General features: G+C 50.0%; 1 protein-coding gene across 1 annotated transcript in view; it reads left to right on the top strand.

The window, feature by feature from the left end:
* The first annotated feature begins 645 nt into the window (after positions 1 to 645).
* Mat89Ba (nucleolar protein 6 Mat89Ba) overlaps positions 646 to 10146 on the top strand; it is a 449315-nt gene continuing 439814 nt past the window's right edge. Inside the window, exon 1 of the mRNA XM_067121881.1 lies at positions 646 to 1008. The gene's annotated coding sequence lies outside the window, so the exon portion shown is untranslated. The remainder of the gene's footprint in view (positions 1009 to 10146) is intronic.

The following is a 10146-nucleotide window of genomic DNA, read 5'->3' as shown; positions in this document are numbered from 1 at the left end:
CAGACCTCTTTGACTGGCCAGTGTGGGGGGCGATAAAGGCGTCACACTTGTAAATATATGTGATGCCAGACAAAAGATCTGAAGGTAGTTCATCCTTATGGTTTAACAACGCTTGAATAGTAAGGTTGTCGGTAAACTGAACTTGAGGTTAATGTGGGGAAAGCTATACTTGAGCATGTTTTTTAGTGCCCTTATAACGTATTTAGAACATGGGTGGTATATCTATTTCGCTATTTATACTGAGATATTTATTTAGGAACTTCTTTATTCTTTATATATTATGTTATTAGGATAAGCGTTATTTTTTAAATATTTCTATTTTATTTCAGAGCCAAATGACTGCCAGGAGCTGCAAATAGAATATGCTTGTGTATTAAAGTCTTTATGTTATTTATTTTAAAGCTAAAAAACCTAGTGCTTGGGAAATTCATTCCAAGGCCATTAAAAGTGAACTAAAAATTGCAGGACCTTAGGAAATAGAAACTAATGAGAAGTAATCTCTTACTATGTATAGGAAATTTATGGAAAGCTTGAGAGAAGAGAGTGAATGATAATGTCAAAAGACAATGCTGATTATTAGAACTCGAATGAACATGCTACAGCTAAATAAGTGGAAGCGATTAAAGGGAGAACTTATGAGTTTGCATTATGAAGATGTAAATAACATTTTGTAGCAAGTTTTATTTGAGTGTCACACATACAATAATTTTATTATGAAAATATTTAGCTTCGATTAGCAGCCATATCAAGAAAATAAAGATAAAATAATAGTTAATATCGTGCTTTTCAGAATAGTGTGTATACGTGATGTTAAGAAAGTAAATATCCAAAGCATATGGGGAGCCGTTTCAAAGTGACGCTACTATTATTAATACTACTACGATCGCTTGTGTACACGTGAAATTCACAAATTTACAGTCTACTGTGTTTTGGCTTCATGTGAAGATCTTAAAGGAAGTTGTCAGGTCCATCAAGTTTAAAATGTGGTGCAAAGTGGAAGATGACCAGGTAAATATTGACCTAGGTGTAGGGAATTAGAGAATCACCATGCTAAAACTGGTTGACTCAAACAGTAGCTTGAGAATTGTAGGCCGTCCTAGATGTTTTGTGTATTAGCCTGAGTTTAAATGAAATAGGCAGAGCATTGTTTTGTATAGTTATGTGCTTAAAGATAAGGAGACCCGTAAAAGCCAAGCAACAGTGGGAGTCAAAATGGACAGAAGGGTCACATGGTCTAACCTAGGCTAACTGTAGTAGGCATTTCAAAAGGAACACGACCTAACCATGTCTGCCTTTAGGCTACCTACTTAACCTTACCCAGGACGTCATGCCTTTAGCATTCCAGGACCTCCCCCCAAGTAAGTCGAGACCCTTCCATCTACATTGGTAGTAGGCCTACCTCAACATTGTTCCCCCATGTCCAACAATTGTGGGGGACCCCACCAGCTTAGGAAACAAGTGGAGCCGCTGAAAGTCCGTGGGACCTTACTTTTGGCGCCAAAAAATCGCTATAGAAAACATGCCCTTTTCAAATAGCTCCCGTTTTGCTTCATGGCGGTAATGAAAAGTGTGTTTTTGGTGGTGTTTCCCAAAGGGAAAGCAACAGAAAAGTTAATAAAATCATAAGGGGGACCGTGTTGGGAACCAGGGTTTAGGGTGGGGAGAAGGAAAAGCTGGGATTTGTGGCGGCCGTAACGTAAAAAATTCGCTAGTTTCTGACCCGCTAGTCTGCATACAAACGTTTGTCCCGCTATGCAAGAAACATAAGGTTGACCCGCTAGTCTGCATACAAAAGGTTGTCCCACTAGGCTACTACCGTAAGGCTGACCCACCAAAGTACATACGTGATGCTGACCCGCTAATCTACGTACAATCACTCAAAAAAGTTTTGCAACATACTTCAAAACTTTTCGGACAACAGCTTATAATAGCGACATCTGGAGCTATTTGGCAACTCAGTTGTAAGCGTGTGAAACAACTGAACCGAACACTAGTGGTGGGTCCGAGAAATTACCTGCAGTTTCCCTTAAGCAGGGCTTTTTCTGATACTGCTTACTGTTGTCATATTTTACCTAATTAAAGGATGTTACTATAATACTTCAGAGGTCATTGCTGTTCTTATGTTTTAATATTTTCATCTCCAACTGCCATCACTATCGTTGTTTTATCTCCTTCATATGTGTGAACCTTATAGACATAGGCCTACGACTGTTACAAGTTGAACTGTTAGTCTTATTAACATCAACAAATACGACTTTTGTAAAGATTTGCTTCACATTATTATTAATTAAATTTTTGAATGACTAATCCTATACCTATTGTGAACTAGTGAAACTTAATATGAAATATACTGAACTAGACTAACAGATTTCACGTCTATTATTGTAATACATAGAATATAATTGCACATACACACACACACACACACACACACACACACACACACACACACACACACAGTATATATATATATATATATATATATATATATATATATATATATATATATATATATATATATATATATATATATATATATATATATATATATATATATATATATATATATTTTTTTTTTTTTATATACATATATATATATACATAATGCCATTATCATGTGTAATTTCTCATTTCTTTCATTGCTACTTAGGCCTATCATTTTGATGCCTCTTATGAAGTTAACTGAATATATAACGCCTATTTTTGTATTTCTTATTATCTAAGTTTCTAAAGAATTAAAATTAGCTAGAAGTTCAACATTAATTTAGCTAATGCTAAATGCCAGCAGTGAAGGAGACTACCATGCTCATCAGTGGAGAATGTCTCCTCCTCATCGCAAAAGATGACTCGTACAGAAATCATCGCCACTGGATTATATTATAACGCAAACCCTAGCCTCTATTCTTTGTGTTTCGCTGATATGAAGTGTTTCTTGGCAGGAGTATGATGAAATAATATCTTGGTCTCATGTAGCCTGTTACGGATGGTTTGAGCAGCAACTTGAAGGGAGAGCGTAATGTTCTCTCTTTATAGCAACATCGGTAGTCAGGAGGGAGTTAGGCGGAGCTCCTTCATTGATCATCCGATGATGATACTTAACGGTAGTGCAACAATGAGGTTGTCCTCCAGATTTTACAATGAATTTATCATTTGTTACGACACAATATACAAACCCTCTGGTCCTTTACATTAGGAGATACTTTCAGGCGTAGGCTGGAAAACGGCCGTTGAACTTCAGTTAGGTGGTTAGGGCAGTTACTGTCCGGGGGCGGAGCACCGCCTGCCCGGATGTAAACATTCCAATTGCTTTTGGCCGTCGTAGCGCACGGACGTTGTTCTTCGCTCTCTGCCTGACTGCATCTTTTCTTACTTCATCATTCTTGGTGGGAATTTTCCTTTTCTTTTTTGTATTATGGATAAATCATCTAAATCCTCCCATCCCCAGCGTGTGTCCCGGGGTGGGAGGAAAAAAGTGTAATTTTTAGATCTAGAGTCGATGTGGACCCACACGCTCTCTGCACATCTTGCAGGGGCGGTGTGTTCACGCGACTCTACTTGTAATGAGTGTTGTTTGTGGTCCTCCGAGCAATGGGGCAAGTTCAAGGAGGAGATCTTACCGTCGTAAGCCTACCAAGGAGTCGTCCGAGGGAAATCGCCCGTTGGTGGCCGATGTTTCGGGTTTTTGTTTACCTCCCAGCGAACTTCCTCTTCTTGCTCCCTCTCCTCGGGTGAGATTCCCCCTCCCCTTCCTCTTACGTTTCTTCATTTGTGGAAGGGCACGGGGAGAGTTGGACCAGCGGCTTCATCTCGAAGTCTCTTCCCGTTCGGAGGGGAGTTTTCCCTTTCGGAGCGGGTGGAGGCTTCTTCTATTAACCCGACTTTTTGCTTCAGGTACCGGGCTCGATAGCCAGACGATGATACCAAGCTTCACCCTGGCTGCACCGGGCCTACCTGGCTCGGCTCTGGAAGGTTTGGCTCCCATGGCCCCCTCCAGTCACGACCCACACGGCAGCAACAGCCACTACCACGACTGTCACCTTCTCGCGGTTTGTCCAGATGCCGATTTCAGTTGCTTCGCATCTGGACACCCAGGTATCGGCATCATCCGCGGGCCAGCACGCTGTTCCCCTGCCACCTGGCTTTCTGGCACCATTCTCGCGACTGGCCCCTCCTACATGGTGACGCCATCATACCCATATGTGACTGTTGCTGCCCCGTTGCTGAACATGGCCTGGCCTTGGATACGGTTCCTCGCCTGTCTCTCCAGCCCGGCCCTTCGTCTGCCTCAGTTCCCTTCCAGCGACCTTGGCGCGGCCCGCACCTGATCTGCACGCGGGAGGGGCGGCGCCTGCATCCCTGGCCCCGCCCACTTTGGTTCCTGGCCGACACGCTGGCTTCGCTGCCCAGGCAATTGCTGGTCCGAGCTCCGCCGTCTCTGCCCGGGTTGCACCTTCTGCTGTTGTGGCCCCCTCCCGCTGTTCCTGTTCCTGCTGTTCCTGAGTCCGCGTCTTCGCTTTCCTGGATTGGTGATCTGACTGCTTTCCTGAAGCAGATGGTGAAGAAGAAGAAGAAGAAGAGGTCTAGGAAGGTGTCGTGCCGTCTTCATCTTCGTCTTCATCGCCGCCGCCGTCTGCTGCTTCTTCCTCTTCCTCTTCCAAGGCTTCGCGTCAAGAAGAAGAAGTCTGTCTCTCCCCTAAGAAACCTCGCTACTGAGATTTCTAAGGGTCTGTCTCCTTCCACACAGAAGGCAGTGGGTTCTCTCTTTGGTTCTTCCCGATCTTCGGATCAGGGAACCGCTGTTCCGCCTCCGGGCCAGGGGCAGCGGGAGCCAAGGGTGTGCAGACCAAGGTCGGCACTCTCCCCGCTGCGCCTAAAGAAACCTCCTGCTTCTAAGGCCAGCGAGACCGCTGTCCGACTCTCGTTCGCGAGTTGCTCAGTACCTGGGTCTCCAAGGAGACCAGGATACCCCAGTCTGTTACGGTGGACACTTCTTGCCGTACAGACCAGGGCGTGGACGAGAAAAAGAGCCAGGGGTATGCAGGTGCCCCTTCTCTTCCTGCTGGCACTCCATCCAGTGCCAGGTCAGGTTCCCGGGATAATGCTTCAGCCCGAGGGGCCGAACGCATGGAGAAACAGGGAAGAAGTCCCCTGCTCAGTCTTCCGAGAGGCTTCGCCTCGAAGAAGTCTGGGGCGCGTCTTCCAGAGGACAGCGCAAGCTCTTCCCAGCCAGCCGCGCGTTCGACTCCTCCCAGTCCCAGGCCACGCCACGCGGCCAGACTGGCTCAGGGGAGGCGAATGCGCGGCTCGACTCGCGAGCCGCTCCACTCTCCTCGGGAGACTGTTTCACCTGGGATGAACGTTCTCCTCGACCTGAGGGCCCGTCATCACCGCTGGTTGGTGACCGCCCTCGGCCTGCTGCCTCTACTGGTTCTTCCAGTAAGGGCAGTGGGAGCGCCGATCTTCCTCCCCTGTCCCCTCCGCTCCTTCGGTCTCCTCCAAGGGGCGAGTCGGAGAGGAGGAACTCTGGGGAGTGTTCTCCTCAGAGTTCAACTGCATGGGGGTATGTTCCTGGCTCGGTCCTTGGCTCGACCAGGTCCTATGCCCGTGTAGTTCAGGAAGATCCTCAGGGTCTGCCGAGGTTCTCCCTCCTGCGGGGAGAGTAGTTCGGGAGGACCGCACCCTGGAAGGACTTGAAGGTCCTCTGCCCCAGGATGCGGACACCCCGAAATACAGAGGACTTTTTCGGGAGGTTATCCCGCTGATTCGTCGGCACAATGACCTCGGGAAGGGACCACGGCTTCGTCTGTGGATTGTCCTTCGCGCCTCGAATCCTTCTGGGGTCCAAGAAGGAACCCAAGGCTTCGGTGGGGCTGCCGTTGTCCACGCTTGCCGAGGGGTACTCAATCAGGTGAACGGTCTTGTGTCTGGGCAAGACAGTTCCCTTCGATCGAGCCGCCGGAGAAGCTTCTTCCTCCCCTCTACCTCGTCAGAAGCGTTTTTACTCTCCAATAGAAGGAGCGTTGCTGACTAAACAGGTTGACCCGACCTGACTCGTCTGGATCCGGGTCTTTCGCTGCAGCAATTGTCGGCAGAGAATGTTTCTCTCTCCCAGCAAGAAGCTGCAACCCTGGAAGCCACCGCCATGGCGGCCTTTCAGGCAGTCTCCTGGCTCGATCTGTGGTCCTTCACAGTATCGAAGGTAGCCGCTTCCTCAGGCGCTATCGTACCTGGGAGGACTCTGCTTTTGGGAGACTGTGCCAGTCTGGAGGTAGGGCTATTTCCTACCTTGCCCACCAGACTGCAAACCTGTGGGCAAACTTGGTGTTAAAGCGAAGAGACGCTGTTCTCTCTCGCTTTGCCAAGTCTGTAGGTCCCAGTCGGCAATCGCTCTGAATGGACCGTTGCTGGGTTCCTCCTCTCTCTTCCCTAGAGAGTTGGTGGATGCCGCGGTGAGACAAACGCCGTGCCGATGAGAACGACCGGCTTGTCCACCAGGCAGTGGTTAAGACCTCCGGGTCTTCTCGTTCCACTGCAGCCAGGTCTTGAGCCAGGCTGGCCCTTCCTCGGCCCCTAAGAAGTCCCAGTCTTCGAAGGGGTCCCGAGGAAACACCCAGCCTTCTTCCTCGAAAAGGGGGGGTTACTCCCGTCCTTTTCAGCCCCCTTTCCAATCCGGTAGAGGGGACAAGGGTAAGAAGAAGAAGGGGAAACGCTAGGGGCGGCGTTCCCCCCCAGAAGCTGCCAAAGGTGGGGGGTTGCCTGTTGAGCCATTGGGCAACGTGGCAGCGACACGGAGCCGAGACCTGGATAGTGGATGTCCTTCGGGAGGATATCTCCTACCCTTCGAGTCTCGGCCTCCCTCACCTACACCCGGTCCATCTCCAAACTTATCTTTCAGGTTCGTTGAAGGACATCGCACTACAGCAAGAAGTGCAAGCCATGCTGAGCAAGAATGCTGTAGAAGTCGTGTCGGACCAGTCTCCAGGCTTTTACAGCCGGATCTTTCTCGTAGAGAAGGCATCACGGGATGGAGACCAGTCATAGACCTCTCTCCTTTGAACCGCTTTCCTTCGCCAGACTTCGGTTCACGATGGAAACAGCACGATCGGTGCTGGCCTCCATCAGGAGAACGACTTCATGCTTACGGTGGACTTGAAGGATGCGTGTTTTCAAATACCCATCCATCCGCCCTCGCAGCAAGTACCTCCGCTTCGTCCTCGGGAGTCGGTCTTCCAATTCAGGGCACTTTGTTTCTGGGCTCTCGACCGCTCCCCAGGTGTTCACGAGAGTGTTCTCTCTCGTGTCAGCTTGGGCCCACTCGCACGGATACGCCTTCTGGAGGTATCTCAACGACTGGCTAGTCCTGGCGAGCTCTCGCCGCAGTTGCTACAGGACAGGGATCGCCTCCTCGAGTTTTGCCGAGATCTAGGGATCGTGGTAAATCTGGAGAAGTCAGATCTCACCCCAAGCAGAGGACGAAATACCTGGGCATGCTGATAGACACGGTGGCAGCAAAAGTCTTTCCCTCGGACTCTCGTATCAGCAAGTTCAAGGAGGCAGCACAGTTGTTCCTGTCTCGACAGGAGCAACAAGCTCGGCAATGGCAAGTCGTCATCGGTCACCTTTCGTCATTAGAAAAGCTAGTTCCTCACGGGCTTCTTCACTTGCGGTCTCTCCAGTGGAGACTAAAGGAACTCTGGTCCCAGTCCTGAGACCCCCAGTCCTTCCTCATTCCTCTTTCCGAGGAAGTGAGAAAGGACCTCCACTGGTGGTTGGACGACAGGAACCTCTTAATAGGAGTATCCCTGCATACTCCCCCTCCGGACATGCTTCTGTTCTCGGACGCATCGACCGAGGGATGGGGCGCACACCTGGAGGAGTTGCTGACTTCGGGAGTGTGGCACCGAGACGACAAGCACCTTCACATCAATATTCTGGAGCTCAAGGCGGCCTTCCTGGTTCTCCAGGAGTTCCAGGATCGAGTGATGGGACACTCCGTGGTATTGATGAGCGACAATACCACGGTAGTGGCATATGTCAACAAGCAGGGGGGACTGGTGTCCCATCAGCTTCATCAGTTGGCAATGCAGGTGCACGAGTGGGCAGTAGCTCACTCGGTAGAGCTGTCAGCCAGATACATTCCAGGCAAGAGGAATGTAGTGGCGGACAAGCTCAGCCGCCAGAGCCAGGTGGTAGGGACCGAATGGTCCTCCATCAGGAAGTAGCGGAAAGGCTGTTCGACCTGTGGGGGCGCCCAGTTATAGATCTGTTCGCCACCCGGCACAACAGAAAACTTCAGGTCTTCTGTTCGGTCGTGCCGACCCATGGGCCGCTGCGGAGGACGCATTCCAACACCCGTGGGACAACCTCGACACGCACGCCTTTCCTCCATTCTGTCTGATTCGCTGGGTGATCAGCCGAACATGATCACCCCGAATCTCAGAATGACTCTGGTGGCACCCAAATGGCCACAGGCCAATTGGTACCCGGACCTGCTAGCTCTCCTCTCCGAGGCACCGAGAGATTTCCCCTGGCCCAACCTTCTGCGTCAACCTCACGCACAGCGGTTCCACCTGGCAGTGCATTCCCTGTGTCTTCACGGCTGGAGGTTATCCACCATCTCTTGCGAACGAGAGGCTTTTCACGCCGCGCAGCAACAGAGATGGCAGGATACCTCAGAAGATCCTCCGCAGCAGTATACCAGGGAAAGTGGTCCGTCTTCTGTGGTTGGTGTCGTCGAAGGGGTATCTCTCCGGTCAGAGCTACTGTTCAGCAGGTCGCGGACTTCCTCGTCTTCCTTCTTTCGAGAGAAGCTTCTCTCCATTTCAGCAGTAAAGGCTACCGCGCCGCACTCGGCCTAGTCTTGCGGCTGAAAGGAGTAGACATCTCTTCCTCTTTCGAGATTTCTCTACTCATGAGAAGCTTGAACGGTCTTGCCCACCCAGGGATCTCAGGCCCCCTGCGTGGGATGTGACTCTCGTTCTAAGGAGCCTGACTCGCACCTTACAAGCCTTTAAGAGAGTCGTCAGACAGGGATCTGACCCTCAAGACCGTTTTCTTGCTTGCCCTGGCGTCGGCGAAGAGAGTTGGCGAACTTCATGGACTTTCCTTTGATGTAAAACACTCAAGGGGATGGGGATCAGTTACGCTTTCATCCCGGATTTCGTGAGCAAAGACTCAGAATCCTTCGGTCCCTGACGCATGGTTCGAGTCCTTCACGATCCCCCCCTAGAGGACTTTGTAGATAATGATCCAGACGAGATGCTACTGTGTCCTGTTAGGGTGCTGTGGCGCTATCTGAAGAAGACTCGCACCTCCGGCCTGAGTGTCGACGACTCTTCGTAGCACCCGGCTCGACCAAGAAAGAAGTGTCCAAGAACACCATCTCTTTTTGGCTTCGTGAGACAATAAGGAGAGCGTACTCTGCTGCAGGAGAAGACGACACCGGTGCGCTTTCATCCGAGAGCTCACGAGGTCCGCAGCATTGGTCCGCCCTCGCATTCCGAAGAATATGTCGGTACCACAGGTACTGAAGGCAGGTGTGTGGTCCCGACAGACTACCTTCACTTCCTTCTACCTCCGGGATGTTGCACACAAGTCCTTGGACACTTTTTCCTTGGGTCCTGTGGTGGCTGCTCAACAAGTTGTGTAGCTTATCCAGCTCCCCTAACGGGACAGGTTGCATCTCGCCTATGTTGTACGGTAAGGATTGGGAGATGTTTGTTGAGTGACTGGCCTCTTTTCCTTCTCCCCATCCTAAGCTCTCTTCCCACGGGCAGGGAGCGGACGTGCCGTTACAAGCTGGACCGGCGATCGAGGCAGGTAAGCACATAACGTGAGCTTCCGTTCTATTCCCTTTCAGGTTATAGAAGCAACCCCCACTCCTTTCTCTTGCAAGGGGAGGAAAGAGTAAATGACTTTGAGACAAACCCAATGCTTGTATTTGCCTTATTGTCATCCGACGTCAATTCTTCCTAGCCTACTTTGCATGAACTGACGTTTCCCTCTTTCATGCAAAGGGTCCCAGAAGTCTGACATAGATCTTGCGTTTCTAACAACCCGATCTTTTGTCAGAGGTGATTTTTCCCTTCCTCGCTCTCACGACCAGGAAGGGAAGACAAGGTGGTGAACTCCAGTCAGTTCAGAGAG

Source organism: Macrobrachium rosenbergii, chromosome 2 (assembly GCF_040412425.1).
Source record: "Macrobrachium rosenbergii isolate ZJJX-2024 chromosome 2, ASM4041242v1, whole genome shotgun sequence".
NCBI classification, from domain to species: Eukaryota; Metazoa; Arthropoda; class Malacostraca; order Decapoda; family Palaemonidae; genus Macrobrachium; species Macrobrachium rosenbergii.
The sequence above is the reverse complement of the archived record's forward strand: the minus strand, read 5'-3'. Positions and strand labels throughout refer to the sequence as shown.